Genomic DNA, 18632 nt, shown 5'->3' with positions numbered 1-18632 from the left:
CTCAGCCTTTCGTCTAAACCCCACACCGGCACAAATCACCCATCGGGCGCTGTGCATGTGGACCTGATGCTCATGCTGAGTTCACAAATTGTGTTTATATTGGGTTAATAACACATTAAAGTGATCCTTTAACAGAATTTTACCTAATAAACCACTACCAGTATCTTGTCAAGCAGATTATTAGTAGGTTCAGGTGATAAAAGGAAACAGTTGACTGGCATCAACCTTTTAGTGTCACGATTCCTCAGAGTTCTCCCAGGCGCTTACGGCTCCAACGATCTTGCTGACTCACAAACTCGCTCCCTCCCGGGGTGCACACAGAAAGTCCAAGCACAGTATTCACGTCATGAAAAGAAAAGTAGAGTGGCACTCACCGGGGTAAAAGCAAAAAACTTTATTCGGGAGACAAGTCCAGGGCAGGGGGGATGCACGCCACGGCAAGGCGACGGGCCGTTTTGCGCACTAAGCGCTTTCTCAAGCCTCAGAATAAAGTTTTTCGCTTTTACCCCGGGGAGTGCCACTCTACTTTTCTTTTCATGACGTGAGATTATTAGTAGGGCAGCATGGTGTCTTAGTGTTTAGCATTACAGCCTTGCAGCGCTGGGATCCTGGGTTCAAGTCCCAGGGTCAACATCTGCAGAGAGTTTGTATGTTCTCTCCGTGTTTGCGTAGGTTTCCTCCGGATCCCTCACTCCAAAACATACTAGTAGGTGATTAGACAGTGAGACCCATTGGGGACAGGGACTGATTTGACAAACTCTGTGCATCGCTGCATAATCTGTGTGCACTATATAAATAATAGAATCATTATTATTATTAAGACCTTCCAGATGTTTCATGACCCAGGGTGGCTGCGTTGTCCAGAAAATGAACTTTGAAGTGAGATGTTTATTGGTGGAGAGTTTAGCATTAAAGTCATAAAATATCATAAAATGTATTGTAGCCCAGCCATTAATTTCACTAAAGGCTTCTGATCTTTGCAAGAGAGTGTAATGTATCTGGATGGTAGGCAGAGGGCGCCACAACACCTTCTAGTGTGATCCTGGTTCTGCTGGCTTAACCCTTCATTCACTCTGTTCAGAATCATTCACAGCTGTCTGAAAAATAAGCCATCTTTATAAATCCTTAACAATATATATATATACATAATGTGTTGATGGGGTTAAAAAGTTTGTTAAGTTTAACTTGACAGATAACACATTGGGGGTTATTTATTGTGATTGGCTTTTTACACCAGTTATATTATCTCCCTCCACTCCTGTCCGCAGTGAACTGACCTATTAGGCTCTCCGTAGAGGAGGACACTTCTCCACCAAGTCGGATCTGTTTAGACCAATTATGATTTTGCCAGATTGTAGCTATAGTGTCTACCAGAAAACTGATGGAGATTATAGTACATACGAGTGGTTCAGCCTGCGCAGGCGCAGTGGTTCTCGTTGCCCAGTGAAGTTGGCAGAGGGAGCTTTGGCGCATACGCAGTGCTCCCCTCAAGACACCATTGTTCCAGGGCCACGTTCACAGGCTGAATGGACATTTGAGGGGCAGGGGGGCCTGGATTATCCTTAGCACCAGAGTTCACAGAGGCTACGCCACACCCCAAGTAGCCTCTAGTTAATTACCATAAACATTAAATAAAGTTTAAAAAATAGATACAATTTAGAAAAGTATAAAAACTGGAAGAAGAAAGAGACATATTTGGGGAATCTACTGTCAGGATCTACTAAATAAATATATTCCTGGGGGTAGATTTCCTTTAAGGCCTTATGAAGATTCCCATATTTAGCAGCAGAAGCTGTGTCCAGCTCACGGCCACCATTGACTTGCATTATGAACGGCCACACTGCAGTGTACACAACATGGGTCTCATTTAAGGGTCGAACTGCGCACTTTTGTCAGACTGTGCGCCTTTTTCGTGGATCGCACAGCTTGGACAGGTATTTAACAGGTGTCTGCGGTAGGATTTTGGTGCACACGATCCTGTTTTGGCACAGCAGTTGCGCTGGCTTCCATGCGACACAATTTAGGGGGCCGTCTGACTGATTCGGACTGAGCGTGAGATTTAACTTTCAAATTGTGCCGCAAACCCATACACCACACAGTCACCAGGTGCGCATGCACCACAAAGAAGATATCAACAGATAGTGACACATGCAGGATATCGGGTGCACAATCTTAGTGAATCACGGCACAGTGCAATATCTCCGGACAACGCACTTTCTGTAAACTCCGGTGACGGGGTAAGTAAATGTGCTCCATGTCTCCCTGCACTGTGACCAAGCCACGCAGCCGCACATTATAGAGCAGTCCTGATTTGCGGCCCATATGAAGCACACGTTTGCATGTATCCTAACCCTTAATGCTCACTCAGCAGAGGATATACATTCCACGTAACAATATCACTTCTGCTATTCTCAGCCTCCTAATTCCATTCTGTGCAGCTCTTCTTCCACATGATGACAGCTGACATCAAATACTTGTTATTGTGTGAATAACGTAAAGTTAAAAATTTTCTCATATACTTTTTGTATCAGTTCCTCACAGTTTACTAGTTCTGTTTTTTCTCACAATTGCGTTGCAGATCACGTCAGAGCGCAACATGTAAAACGGCCTTTTTTGCCTGTGTTTTTTTGTCAGGAGTCCTACCGGTAAGTGTTTTTGCATTTTTCAAGCCTTTTTTGTGTTCTCAATGCATTTTTAATGCAGACAACGCGTGTGATGACTGCGGCCTCTTTTCTATGGCAAATGATCAGTGAAAAATGCATTACACTTGCGTGTGTCCCAGTGTGCAAGGCGTTTTTAATGCATCTCCATAGACTTTTAGATGCACATTAAAAGTCTGTTATATTTTTCAACTGTGCTACACTAATGGGTGCTGTCCTGATTTCTACTCTCTTTCTTAGCAATGAGGGGGTACTATGTAGAGAGGGGGGATAATACAGTAGGGGCCAGTCTGTATGGCTAGAGGGTGGATTCCAGGGTAATCACTCGGACTAGAATTCCTTATCTAATTAAGTTTCTTTATTTGATAGCTTTGTAACACGCGTTTCGAGCCCAGACCGGGCTCTTCCTCAGTTACATACAAGCATGACATAGATTTGTGCCAAAAACATAAGCTTATTAGCCACACACTTTTAATGTATGTCATGCTTGTATGTAACTGAGGAAGAGCTCGAAACGCAGATTACAAAGCTATCAAACAAGAAACCTAATTAGATAAGGAATTCTAGTTGGAGTGATTGGCGCCGTGAATACCCTGGAATCCACCCTCTAGCCATGTGATCTTCTTCATGGACACAAGCGTCAACATGAAGCCCAGGAGGGCAGCCTAAAGCAATGGAAAAAGATAAAACTGAAGCTATTCCACGTGTTGTACTGATGTACCACCAAGAAAGGTGAGCACCATTTCACTAAGAATACAAATATCTTTTTAAACCATCTGGTTTTACACATTTGGCGCCCGTATCGTCTGTTTTCTTCTTTTTTTCTTTGAATCCACATGACAGTCTGTAGGCATGTCATGTATTCTCATCTCTGATAGCCTGCAGATGGCGAACTATTAGAGATTGTGTGATCAGACCCCACAGGGATAAAGTACCCAAAAAGGCCTGAAATGATGGTAAAAAAAAAAAAAATTTTTTTTTAAATGTAAAAGTCCAATTTTCCAGTTTTTCTTTTTCATCATTTTTCCAACCATAAATATTTGAATAAAAAATTATGAAACAGTCAGTTCCAAATTGATATGAATGAAAACGTCAGCATGTTACACCTTACATAGGTCTATACATTGAAGTATGAAAGAGTTATTGACCACAGAATCTGGCAATTTTTTGTACAAAAGATTTTATTTTATTTTTTTTTTAAATCTACCAATACATAATAAAACCTATTTAAATTTGGTATCTTAGTGATCATACCAACCGAAGAATAAAGGGGAGTTGTCATTTTTTTTTTGTCAATTTCACCACACTTGGAATTTTTTTTACAGCTTTATAGTACCCTAGGGTGCCTGAAAAATAGTAAATAAATAAATAAAAAAAAAGTTTAATAAATTTTAAAAAACTAACCCCTTTTCCCTTAAACGGATATGAAAATAGACAGTAAAAATCATAAACATGTTAGATATTGCCATGTACCGAAAGACCCGATCTAACAATATATAAAAACAATTATTCCTGGAGGTGAACCTCGTAATGTCCGAATCACCACTTTTTTTTATCATTTTGCAACAAAGTGATCAAAAAGGTCTAACATTTTCACAAATGGTATCGATGTAAACATCATCACGTCCTGCAAAAAGTGACACTTTACACTAATCTATTCGCCAAAGTATGAAAAACTTATTAGCATCAGAATATCACAAAATTAAGAAGTTTTTTTGAACAAGAGGCTTTAATTTTTTTTTTATACTCAATGGGAGTATTTATAGACGCACTTGCACCACAATTCTGGTGGTGATAACTGTATCACAGTTATCAAGGATTTTAGACCATTTTTTGGCCTTTTCCCGACTTGTCTGATTAAGTGGGCGTGACCTTCACAAGGTGGGTGTGGTCTCATCAGAAAGAGGCGTGGTTTGTGGGAAATCGCCTACTAAAAGTATGTCTAAAGTAGGAACCGACAGTCTTATACTGCACCAGAATTCATCATCACAGTGATAAGTGTTTTCCAGCTAGAAACTTCCAGAACCTGAGATACATTGTTAAACACCCCCCCCCCCCAATATTCCTATATAGATTTGGTATATTAATGATCATACCAACCCAAGGAATAAATGGGAGGTGTCATTTTGAATGAAAAGTGAACGGAGTAAATACAGAGACCACAAGAAATTGGTACAGATGTGTTTTTTCACTAATTTAACCACATTTGGACTTTTTTCCCGCTTCCAAATACATGGCATGGAATATTAAAGGGATATTCCCACGAAGACAAGTTTCTTGAATATACGCAGGACAGCAAAATAACACATTCTTTAACTCAATGTTATACAAATACAGCATTTCACAGATATAAGTCCAACCTGTCTCTATCAGTCCTGGTGTACACAATTTTGGTTGCCCCTAGACCCGACCCTGGATCTTCTGAGTTTAGGGTCAGGGAAGACATCTTGCTCTTCTGTCTGACACTGAGCTTCTCTCTGCGTCTTGCCCCCACCCTTGCATTCCAGGACGAGCTCACACAGACACACACTCCCTTCCTGCCGGCACATGAGGAGAGTAAAGCTACAGACAGTAAGATCTTTATCCAGGGGGAGGCTCACCAGATGTAACAGTATGTGTTATAAGTGAGATATAGTAGAGCTGAGTATGTCACGTGTAATATGAATCTCATGGATCTCATCATCTCTCATCTCTGATCTGTCTTTTTCTATGTCAGTTACTAGTGAAAAATGATCTGTATTGTGTAAACATCACTAGGGGATTGAAATTTGAAAATTTTCTTTCATGTGCAAACCTCTTTAAACACTGTCATTGAAATGTACAATTTGTGCCCTCGCACAGCTCTGTAAACTGTAAATTACAAAGTGTATAGATTTTTGAAGACGGGGAGCAAAAAACATAATCAAAAAAACAAAAATGGACCAAAGCCACCTGGTCCCTTCAACAATCAGCTGTGGTCTACTTGTAAAAGTTTTCAAACAATACAACAAGGCTTAAGCAGCCTAAGACACTCAAAGATAATAACATGAGACAAACCCACAGCCCATAACACCCATTGTGGTTTTGGGGTTAGCAGAAACCTTGGCAAAACTGCAAAATGTAGATTTAGGGGGCATTTATCTTAGAAATTTCTATAATTGTTCCATTGACCTAAATGGCCTAAAAAGGTAGAAATCAATCATAAATTAGGCGCATGTACTTAAAACCTATATTAGCACAAAAAGTAGCAGAGAAGCCTTAACTTTAATACCCGGGGACATTACTGTCAGGAAAGTATAATAAAGTTAGGGGTGAACCTAAACTCTCCGCTGCCGGAGACGAGCTATAGAACAGCCCCCTCTCCACCCCATCCAATAGTCATATATTTTAGGTTATTTTTTTGTGGGTTCTCCATCCAGTGCCTCATACCCATGCTGACAACAGGTGTGACCAGACACTATTTATAAGCAACAGGTCCTGCTGCTTTGTAGCAGATAACTGTGCTCCCCCCCACATTTTGCTGCAGGAGGTGCGGCCTGAGGAAAGAGGCTCAACTCACCTCATGCCTAGTATACCCCTGAATACCGCTAATAAAATGTCACTAAACTGCAGTATTCCCTTATAAAAACTGTGTTGGAACTATAAATTTACCATGTCATATTATTTTTCACCCTTTGTTCTACTGATACCATACATGAGGAAAAGTATAATTACTGATATCGATATATCAATATCCTGACTTTGACTAATGCCATTATTATTTTATGATTTGAAAAAAAGTAACAAAATTTACATTGCCAAAGTCATAAGTTCAGAATAATAAAATTGTCAAGATACTGGCTGGCATTCATGTTGCTGATGTTGATCCCAGAACTCCTTATAAAGGCCTGGATATTAGTCAGTATGAACTCTTCAAAGGTAATGAAAATCAATAATTGCTATATAATAATGATTTATGTATAGAAGAATGGAACAAAAGTTCTTACCATTAAAACAGGATATTGGTGCAATATACTGATTCATTAGCAACCCAGAGAGGAGGTAATAATGTGACCGGCATCCTCACGGAAAAAGAAATCCAAAGATAAGACGTTAAACTATTGCTTTGTGTGATAGAGTGGAACAAGGTCTCTTTATATGTAATCCTATGTGAGTTTTGTTTGGAAAGACACCCAAACACATAAACTGTACCAATTCTTGTGGAGAAATGTACACTATAAAGAGTGTCGGACTGGACCATTAGAGAATCCTCCGGTGGGCCCCAGGTTCTAACACTTTATAATGAGCCCCAAAGATCTTCATTTAGAAGTGATTGAAGTAATCACTGGATATTATGATCCATTTCATATAGGAGAATTCCGATATTATAGATTATTAGATCTTTTTGATGATGCATCTTACCTAATATAATTTTTTTAATGGTATTTTATGGTTGAAGGGTGGGCCCTCAAGATCACCACCTCTGGTAGGCCCAACACATGCCAGTCCGACACTGACTAAAAAGGTTTTTCTCTATGATTTCATACAAATAAGATTGGGAATCTCATCTGAATCTATTGGGAATATATGGCATTTAAACCTAACCCTAATTATAATACCACATTCCCAAATTGCTTACATTTACACATCACCCCCTAATGTATTAATTTTTATGCATTTACCCGCTACTAAATTAACCCCTTCCCGATGCGCGCCGTACGAATACCGACGCGCGGGCCGAGCCCTCTCCATAGCCGGTGAGTCTTTGCTGCACATTGCTAGCACCGATCGTGGGTGTTTTCCCGACGATCGCATTGCCGGCGGCTTCTAAAAGATGGCGGCGCCCATCAGGGAAGTCATTGGGGAGTGTCGATCCATCGCCATGACAGCCTCGAATCTTCCAAAGACCCGAGGCTGTTTCATTATCAGCACATTGTAATAAATGAGGAGGAAAATCCCCATATTCTGCCATACTGTAGTATGGCAATATATGATAGGATCAATCAGACAACCTATGGTTAAAGTACCCTAGAAAGTCTGAAAAATAGTAAAAAGAAAAAAGAAAAAAAAGTTATTTTAATAAAAAACCCTAAAAATTTAAATCACCCCCTTTCCGTAGAACTGATATAAATATAAATAAACAGTAAAAATCATAAACACATCAGGTATTGAGGCGTATAGAAATGCCCAATCTATCAAAATATAATAACAGTTTTTCACTGCATTTAACCATGTAATCGAATATAGTGCCCAAATTTCGAAAATTACACTTTTTGGCTTTTTGAAAAATATTAAAAAATCTATAAAAAGTGATCAAAAGGTCGTACAGTCCTAAAAATGATATCATTGAAAAAGTATGAAAAAGTTATTAGCGCCAGAAGATGGCAAAATTCAAAAAAGAATTTGTACAGGAGGTTTTAATTTTTGTATGAAAACATTATGAAACCTATACAAATTTTGTATCCCCCGTGATCGTACCGACCCAAAGAATAAAGTAGACATATCATTTGGGGCGCTCAGTGAAAGCTGTAAAATCCAAGCCCACAAGAAAATGGCGCGAATGCTTTTTTTCACAATTTTCACTGCATTTGGAATTTTTTTTCCCGCTTCCCAGTACACGGAACGGAATATTCAATACGATCATTATGAAGTGCAATTTGTTACGCAGAAAACAAGCCGTCACACAGCTCTTTACGTGTATAACTAAAAAAGTTATAGATTTTTGAATCTATCAAAAACATCATAACATTTTCCTATGTCTTTTTTTTTCAACTTACAATTTTTATTAAAGTTTTTCAGTTTTATAGACAATATAGTGATAGAGAAGTAATGATTAGATCAACCCGGCCAAATATTGGACATCTGGTCAAAACTGACAAAATCCCCCATATTTCAACATAAATGTTTCACAAAATTATGATGACCTATAATATGAATTGTTTATAATAATAAATTCATCACCAAATCACCTTCAACGCCTAACATTGAAATTGCAACAATATTTAACTCGCAGTAATTTATAATTGGCGTATCTGTGTAATTGTGATTTTTGGTTTGACCCCCCAAACACATTGGGGCTCATTTACTAAGGGCCTGAATCGCTCAATTTCGATGGGTTTCCCGAAAATTACCGGTTTGCGCCGTTTTGGCCCGGGTTTTTTGGTGCACGCGTTTGGATTGTGTCGCATCGGCGCCAGGTTTCACGCAACGGAAATCGGGCGCGTGGCCGCCGGAGAACCTGACGGATTTGGAAGAAACACGGTATTTAAAACAAAAATGTGTGGCTTGACACGCACTTACATGCACCAGGAAAAGGATGGTGAACTCCGGCGGACCTCGGCGCAGCAGCGACACCTAGTGGATATTGGGTGCACGACCTTAGTGAATCCTGGCAGAACCCGAATCAACGTCGGACAACGCGCCGCGGGATCGTGAATGGACCGGGTAAGTAAATGAGCCCCATTATGACTTCAATTTGTGTCCAACTACCCTACCCCCTCCCCTACTGACCATTTTTTTACCCCTCCCTGTTTAACTAGAAAAACTGAGAAAAAAAAATCCCAGTAATGCTGAAAAGAGTTTCAATACTTTTACCTATCGTGCATGGTCAAAACTGCTGACACAGCTTCCTTCTTTCACAGGATAAACCAACTACCACTACAAAGTCAGCTCAACAACGTACACGCCGTCTCCATACAGATCTTTTACCAGTTTTTTTCCATTTTTTTCATTCTATAAGTGCGCTTATATGGCTAAATGATCATAAAAGCAGCTAGAGAAAAGAGTGGTAAAGCCCTGAATCAGCCTTCTGGTTCAACAGTTTACAGTAAATTTCCACAATTATTCTGCTTTTGTTTTGTACACCGTTCATAGCACGTAAAACAAATTCCTGGAGCATTTCCTAAACACCTACTGGTCTGGAATTTAATCTAATCCAAAAACAGCTGGAAACTGCATGATTGAGAGAAATTTTAACTGTTTGCGAGTCTGCTCGGTGTTCATCACCGTACAAATACTAATATAAACTAAAACTAGTAACCACAATTAAAGTGATGAACATTCACGGAAGATATATTTTATTATGTGCTCACATGTACTCATCGAGCATATCAACTCGGTGGGCTATTATCGTCTGGACATCTTGGCGTAGTTCCGCTATAGCGGATTTACATGCATCTTTAAACTCTGAGACTAGTGTCTGGAAGTATCAATATAAACCGGTGTGGTGTGTATGAATGATGCGTTTTTGGTGTGGATCCTCCTTTATACGATGTGATTTGCATATCTTGCTATCCTTTTCTTTACTATAGTGTCTGGAAGTATGACTTTGTAGGAAGTTGATGTACATGTGACCACAATCGGTGCTTGCGTTAACGGATTTGTGTTTGAACAGTGTTTAGAAGTAGGCGACCATGTCTGGGAAGGGCCAGAGGGACGGAAGGCCTGCGGAGTAGAGTTATATTCTGCTGCATCCATATTTGATGCTAGTGCCTTGCACTGAGGAGATTGGCGCTATGGTAGAGGGGGGGCCAGGAAGGACTGTGTACCCACTGTGACAGGCCTTGGGCTGGGTAGCAGGCATATTTGGCCCTCTGGAGGGGCCAATCAATCAGCAGCCTTGCTGCTGCACTATGGCCATCAGGCGTTTGCATAGCAGGGCTGTGTTTGTGTGGGCGACAGGTACCTGCTCCCGGTGTCCGGTCTCCTACTCCCCATGGCTGCTGAGATAAGGCCAAGTCCGGTGAGGTTTGCTGCTGAGTCAAGCCACGCGGGGTTAGAAGAGGTAGGCGAGTAGAGGTGAGGCTTCACCTGCCGAGGTGCTCACTTGTGCCATCTTGGCTGCAGAGGCTCTCATCTCCCAGAGGAGAAAATCTGCCATAATGCGCGGAGATAGGGTCTGCCGATGGTCGGGTGAGGTGCCCGCTTGTTTCTCCCTTCTCTTATTACCCATGGGTAATGGGATATCAGCCGGACTGTAGCTTAAGCGGCCAGGGTAGACGTAGTGCAGCTAGTGCTCGTCCTCTTCGGTTGATATCCAGACAGGCCCCCCTCAAAAGTAGGTTTTTAAAAAATTTTTGCAACTTTTTAGGTGCATGCATGGAAGTAAGTGTGGTCAGTTGTATTTTGATTTGCACCTAAACAGTGTCAAACTTTCTCAAAAATAAGATGCAAAACATCTGTCTTGCAAAGATACATTAGTATCAAAGATACGCTGCAATAAACACACACAACAGAAACTTCTGAACACCCAGGCGTAGGTGGGAAAAAAATATGCAAATACTCCCAAAAAGGCGCAGCAAAAATAACAAAATGTGCAAAAAGACATAAAACAAAGTCAAAATAAAGATACATGTCGCCCAATGTCTCTCTGGAATGTGTCAGGTAGGAGAGTGGTTGGGGAGAGTCAGCCCTGATACAAAATAAAATAATTGTTCCTGCCTACTTTACCACCTCTCTAGAAGGCAAGGCAGTAGAGAAAACGGTGGCGACGGGTCAGGCAACCATAGTCCATTTTGGCCGCAGGTACAGGCAAGTGTAGGTATAACCAAAGTCACTGGTAGAATGGTTCAGGACCAAGGATAGCTTCAGCTGAGCATGTAAAATATGTGTATGAGGGGCTATCTAAAATCATATGGCTGGCTAATATACATGACATAGCAAATATCAGGCAGACGAGCTTTTGAGGTCATGCTGCCTTGTTTATATAGCAGTGTGTACTTAAAGGTTGTTAAAAAGATAAGCGCTATAGCCTTATAAATATACAGGTAATTTCTGAATGACAGTTTTACACATCTCTATTAATGTCCCATGTGAGTTTTATTAATGTAGACATAACAACCGGCTTTTAAAGATATCCATTCATTTATTAGCAATACTGTCTGGAATTTTCAAAGGACTTAGTTGACTCATGCAATTAATAAATCCTTTGAAAACAAACTTATCTTATCTAATTCTGAATTATTACAGATAATTGATTTTTCAGAAAGGAAGCATAAAGTAAGCGTGATAGTATAGCAATGTATGCTGACAGTTGTATAATATTACAACCACAGTCAAGGTGGCGGCCAAATTACTCTGCACAGACTCATAGGGGGAAATTCATTAGGACTAGGGTTTTAAATGTTAGTCTTAAAATTCCCCCGCTGGCTCTATGGAGCCCCTATTTACGAAGAGGCTCCGGTCTCTTAGCAAATACAGGCACAAACCCTTCCAGTTTGGAGTTACTAGCAGGTCTGATTTGGCAGAGTTTATTCGCTGTTGGACCGCCTGCCCGCTCCCTAAACCACCATGCCCAATGTTGCCAGTAGTGGATTATAATATAGGTGGTTTGAGCGATAGCCTGGGGCCCAAGCCTTCTGGTCGGCACCTGGCCACCCAAACCACCCACCAAATATTATACTAAGTAGGGCCTTCACCCATGAAACTTTGGTACATCTGTTCCTGCTCTTAATACACTTTGAAGGTCAAATAAAAGTCCTGAAACCGCAGATTGAAAGTGGAAAGGACACATGCTCTAATCCCCTAGAAGCTGGATTCTAGTACCATATGTTGGAAGGGAATTCTTGACTTGTAGTGGATATAATATTCAGGCAGGCCAGCGCCCATGACAGTCTCAATCTGCCCCTTGAATGTGGTGTACGGTTTGGAGATTACTGGTGGAGAAGGCATAGTGAATCACCCGCACTGTCCCTTATTTTAGGCAGACAGGGTAATATGGTTCTTTTAAAAGAGGCCTGGGTATGATTGGACCTGCTCAAGTTTGCCGGCACCGATCACAGTGTCACCCTTTAGATGCTGGCAGCATCTAAAATGCCAAGGATTGTCACTCCCTGTGACATCATCCTAGAATTAAGGGTTAACATGCGCGACTGGTGACAGCAAACAATTGGTAGAGTTACAAGCAGGAGGAAGGGGGTGCGCCATTCACCTGGTCACTGGCTAAAGTCCAGGTTCAGGGACCCAAACCTGCAATGTTCCGCGCGTACATCAACCATCTGGTTCGGGCCCACTCATCACTACTACTATATAGTTTCTGTGGTTGACTATGCACTACCTTTAACCCCTTTTTGACTAGTCCTTAAAAGTTTTTAAGGACCAGGGGATTTTTAATAAATGTTGATACTTATTGGTTTAAGTGCAATACTGTAATTTGAGGCATTTTTTTTGTCTTAAAAAAACATGTTAAAGGGTCTTTTTTTCATTCTTAGTGGGTTTTTTTAGGTTAAAATTACAAATCCTGGAGAAAAATAATTTTTTGTAATGTATAGTGTATTTTTTCAGTTTTAAAATGAACTCAAAATGACCATTATAAATTAATTCCCTCGTGTGTGACGGTTGTTTTGATATATAATATGTATAGTATGGGACAAACCGGGCGACTATGGCGGTGGTTTTTATAGTGTAGTGTGGGATTTTAAAAAATTTTATAGAGAAAAATTAACGTGTATTTTTAAATATTTATTCATATTTGATGTTTGTATGTGTGCTTTCACTTTATATTTCCCCCATTAAGGTAATAAAAGACCCCTGGGGCACATTTCCATTTTTTTCTTTTTCATTTTCTTTTTCATTTTCTTTTTTACTTTCTAGCTCACATGCAACTGGGACAACTTCAAGAGCCCCAGTTACAGGGGGAAATGGCCCATTCGGGGGAAGATGTTTGGTTGCAGCTGTACTGGGTGTAATTAACCCCTGTGTGACCATTGCTTCAGCGTTATGCAGTGAGGACCAGAGAAGGCAGAAGCGGTAATAAACCTCTTCTGCCTTCTCCCTATGGCAGTGATGGCGTACCTTGACAATTGACATGACAATTTAAGCAGTAACTTATTTATCCCTGCTGTATCACAGGTTTCAATCGTATTGGTGTCCTGAGTTCACCAATACAATAGAAAGATGATGGAGAAATTTGGATTGTAGCTTCCCTCCAGGGTCCCCTGAAGAGGAAAAATCAAGGTTCCCAGAGCAGGAGCTCCAACAATAATCATAGTATCATAGTATATTAGGCTGGAAAAAGACGCAAGTCCATCAAGTTCAACCTTAAGAATTAATGAAATTTTTTTCCCCCATAACCGGTGATATTTTTTCTCTCCAGAAAGGCATCCAGGCCTCTCTTGAACATGTACATAGAGTCCGCCATAACAACCTCCTGCGGCAGAGAGTTCTACAGTCTCACTGCTCTTACAGTAAAGAACCTTTGTCTATGTTGATGGTAAAATCGCCTCTCCTCTAGGCGTAGAGGATGCCCCCTTGTCCTGGTCACAGGCCTAGGTATAAAAAGATCTTTGGAGAGATCCTTGTACTGTCCGTTCAGGTATTTGTACATTGTATTAAGGTCTACCCTCAGTCGTCTTTTTTTCTAAACTGAATAATCCCAAATTTTGTAATCTGTCATTGTATTCTAGTCCCCCCATTCCCCTGATAATCTTGGTTGCTCTCCTCTGCATCCGTTCCAGTTCTACTATGTCCTTTTTATACACTGGTGCCCAAAATGGTACACAATATTCCATGTGTGGTCTGACCAGTGATTTGTATAAGGGCAAAACTAAGTCTTTATCATGAGAATCTATTCCTCTCTTGATACATCCCATAATTTTATTCGCTTTAGCAGCAGCCACCTGGCTCTGGTCACTAAAATTAAGTTAACCATTCACCAATAATCCCCAAGCCCTTTTCAGCTCCATTTTTACCAAGTAATTGACTGTTTAGAACTGGACCGTTTTCCATGGCCCAAGTGCATAACTTTACATTTATCTAGATTAAACCTCATCAACCATTTCTCTGCCCACTCTTCAAGCTTCCACAAGTCCCTCTGTAATGCTAAACCATCAATCTCAGTATTATTTACTTTACACAGTTTAGTATCATCTGCAAATATTGAAACTTGACTGTGTAAACCCACTACAAGGTCATTAATAAAAATATTAAAAAGAAGTGGCCCCAATACTGACCCATGTGGCACTCCACTGTTAAGGCCCACCCAATCTGAGAATGTGCCATTAATGACGACCCTCTGTTTTCTATCACTAAGCCAATTACTTACCCAAATACACAGATTTTCCCCTAGTCCCAGCAGTCTTATTTTATGTACCAACCTTTTATGCGGCACGGTGTCAAATGCCTTTGAAAAGTCCAGATATTCAACATCCACAGCAACCCCCAGATCTAGTCTGGAACTTACCTCCTCGTAGAAACCAATCAGATTAGTCTGACAGGACCGATCTCTCATAAACCCATGCTGACGCTGGGTTATAAGGTTGTGCACAGTGAGATACTCCAGGATAGCATCTCTAACAAACCCCTCAAATATTTTCCCCACCACAGAAGTTAGTTTTTGATCCATGGTAACACATTTGCTTTGCACCAGTCCTGTGGAACATAACCAGTCCTCAGGGAATCTCCAAATATTAAAAATAATGGTCTGTCTATCACGGTACATAGTTAATGCAGAACCCGGGGGTGTATGCCATCTGGCCCCGGTGATTTATCTATCTTAGTGGTTGCGAGGTGGCGCCGTACCACTTCCTGGAATAAACTGTTGACATTCCAAAGAGAATTTACATCATTCCTCATCGAGTCCTCCACCAGGGGATATTCCTGGGGAAAGACTGTCAAGAAGGCGACATTCAGTAGATTGGCCCTTTCCTCATCTCCTTCCACCATGACCCCTATGTTACTCCCCAGAGGGCCCACACTCTCCGTTTTTAGTTTCTTATTATTTACATACTTGAAAAATAATTTGGGATTATTTTTGCTCTCTGTGGCAATATTTCTCTCAGTCTCTATTTTTGCGGCCTTTATCTGCTTTTTACAGGATGTACACTGTGTAGCATTGCCACTTATGAAGTCCATTGTACTAATGGAGAATACAAGAGAAATATGGAAGAAAAGAAGATTCACAGTAAAAGTAATACAAAAATACAGCAGTTACCTGCTAAAGCCCCTCAAACTTAAGTCCCTTAATCCTAAATCCCACCTTGGACACTACACACACTTAGGATCAATGCACACTCGCCAACAAGCTCGCACACTCGCCAACAAGCTCGCATACTTGCTTTTCTGAATGCTCTTAAAAAGGTTATTTGCCACAATAATCCGCTGTGTTCCCTGCAACAAGATCCGGCTGCAAACCATCAAACAAACTGACCACAGAAGTATATAAAGGCTGCTAATTAGATAGCCACACCCACTATTAATTAGGCAGCACCTTTGCTATCCTGTCTAGATAACCAACACTATAGCCCCCACACAATATACAGATTATGCAAGTAATATACCGTCAGATCTACTTGGTTGCAATAAAACTCACACAAAAGAATCAGAAAAAAAAATGTAATCTATTTGTTGCTGGATCCAAACAAAGTACCGTATATTCTCGTGTATAAGCCGAGTTTTTCAGCACAAAAAATGTGCTGAAAAACGCCCCCTCGGCTTATACACGAGTCAATATAAAGTAAAAAATACTCAAAAAATAATAAACTTATATACTCACCCTCAGGTGGCCCCGATGTGCAGCGCTGCTCCCCCAATGTCCGTGCGGCTCCTCTTCTTGCTTCTGCGCCGTCTTCTTTCTTCTGCTGGGCGCGCCATGTTTTTCCCCGGGGCCACGCCCAGTATGACGTCAGCAGCCTGAAGACGAGCCGCGTGGACATCGGGGGAGCAGCGCTGCACATCGGGGCCACTGGGGGCAAGCTATATACTACTGGGGGCAAGCTGTATACTACTGGGGGCAAGCTGTATACTACTGGGAGCAGGCTGTATACTACTGGGGGCAGGCTGTATACTACTGGGGGCAAGCTGTATACTACTGGGGGCAAGCTGTATACTACTGGGAGCAGGCTGTATACTACTGGGGGCAGGCTGTATACTACTGGGGGCTGGCAGGCTGTATACTACTGGGGGCAAGCTGTATACTACATGGGGCAGGCTGTATACTACATGGGGCAGGCTGTATACTACTGGGGACAGGCTGTATACTACTGGGGGCAAGCTGTATACTACTGGGGGCAGACTGTATACTACTGGGGGCAAGCTGTATACTACTGGGGGCAAGCTGTATACTACATGGGGCAGGCTGTATACTACGTGGGGAAGGCTGTATACTACTGGGGGCAGGCTGTATACTACTGGGGGCAAGCTGTATACTACTGGGGGCAGACTGTATACTACTGGGGGCAAGCTGTATACTGCTGGGGGCAAGCTGGGCTGGCTGTATACTGCTGGGGGCAAGCTGGGCTGGCTGTATACTATAGGGGGCTGGCTGGCTATATACTGGGGGGGGGGGTCTGTGACCAATGCATTTCCCACCCTCGGCTTATACTTGAGTCAATAGGTTTTCCCAGTTTTTGGTGGTAGAATTAGGAGTCTCGGCTTATACTTGGGTCGGCTTATACTTGAGTATATACGGTACTCCTTCTCTTAATCCTAAATCCTACTTTGGACACTGCACACACTCGCTTTTCTGAATGCTCATAAAAAGGTTATTTGCCACACTAAGCTGCTGTGTTCACTGCAACAAGATCTGGCTGCAAATCTTTCTCTACCCACACCTTCTCATTCCTCCTGTAGCCCTGGCAGCCAAGGATGTCGCTTTAAAATGGCACTGAGCATGGCAAGTCCTGGGCTGTATTGGACTGCAGGAGGAAGCCTTGAGTCCTGTCTGGCAAACTCTGTGCTGGGGTGAAGACATGGGTGCCCACAGAAAGGGCTCTGAGTGCCACCTCTGACACCCGGGCCATAGGTTTGCCACCACTGCCCTATGGTCTCTGGCTGTGTGTGACCGGATCCTGATCCCACCATTAACGCGGGAGCAGAAGAAAACAGCAAAGTTGGTGTAGACTCGAGACCTGCGTCCGCTCATGTCTAAAGTCAGTGGGCAAACAGGGACAAGGGAAGTTTTCACTGATTATCTATAAAGTGTCTCTGTTGTTGCTTTTATGTGCCTAGTTTATGTCTATCTCCAGCAGAGGGCATGATACATGGGCAGTCACATCACAACACTGCTTTTTTCACCAGTGTGAGGAACACTTGGCAGTTTTTGTAGTTATGTATTTATGTAACTAAACAACCTTGCAAAAAAGAGTGTATACACTTTGGTCTTGTATAGATCAAGTTATAGACCTAATGTTCAAAAAAAAGGGTTTAGGAACAGAAACCGATACACATTAGGTTAAGCAGGGAATCAAATATACAGTGTCGGACTGGGTTTCCTTAGGCCCACCAGAGAAAATCAATTTGGGGGGCTACTCTTCACTATCCCCCAGGAAATATACTCTAGCAGCCTCCAAATTGTGGTGTTTTCTGATGGACCTTTGGGGTTCAGTATTGGGTTGAGCTAGGGCCCACCAGAGGATCCTCTGGTACTTTGGTGGGCCAATCCAACACTGCAAATATGTATAGGGTCTTTTTATCACCCTATACACATTAGGAAGGAATCCAATCCTTGTGTTCCCAAGAGACAAATTGATGTGATTTATTTTTAAAACCTTTGGAGTAGTAATGAAGATTGCTCTCTCTTTTTCATGTCGTCTTAGGCTGGCTTCCCTTACTTTATTTTGTATACAGGTAGTCCCCAGGTTACATACAGGATAGATTCTGTAGTTTTGTTATTAATTTCAATCTGTATGTAAGTTGGAACGGGTATATTTTATAATTGTAACTCCAAATCTTTTGACAAGAAGGATTATAAATAAAACTTCAGTACAAACACCTTACAGCTGATCATTGCAGCCTGGGACTAAAGTGACAGCCAGAGAGCTTCACCAGAGGTCACGGTAGGCAGAGGTCTGTCTGTAACTAGAGGTCGTCTCTAAGTCAAGTGTCCTTAAGTCGTACATAATGATTGGTTATATTCATTCATTTTTGTGGGTTTTCTTTTTTGCTGCAGTGGATCTATGATAAGAAAACATTGGTGACTCACTACTCACTTGACACAAGAACAGTTACTAGGAAATTTACTACACATGTCATGGCTGAAGTTGCTGTCCAGAAATATTAGCTGTCTTCTTGTTTCTCGCA

Source organism: Engystomops pustulosus, chromosome 9 (genome assembly GCF_040894005.1).
Source record: "Engystomops pustulosus chromosome 9, aEngPut4.maternal, whole genome shotgun sequence".
NCBI lineage: Eukaryota > Metazoa > Chordata > Amphibia > Anura > Leptodactylidae > Engystomops > Engystomops pustulosus.
Note: the sequence above shows the minus strand (reverse complement) of the source record.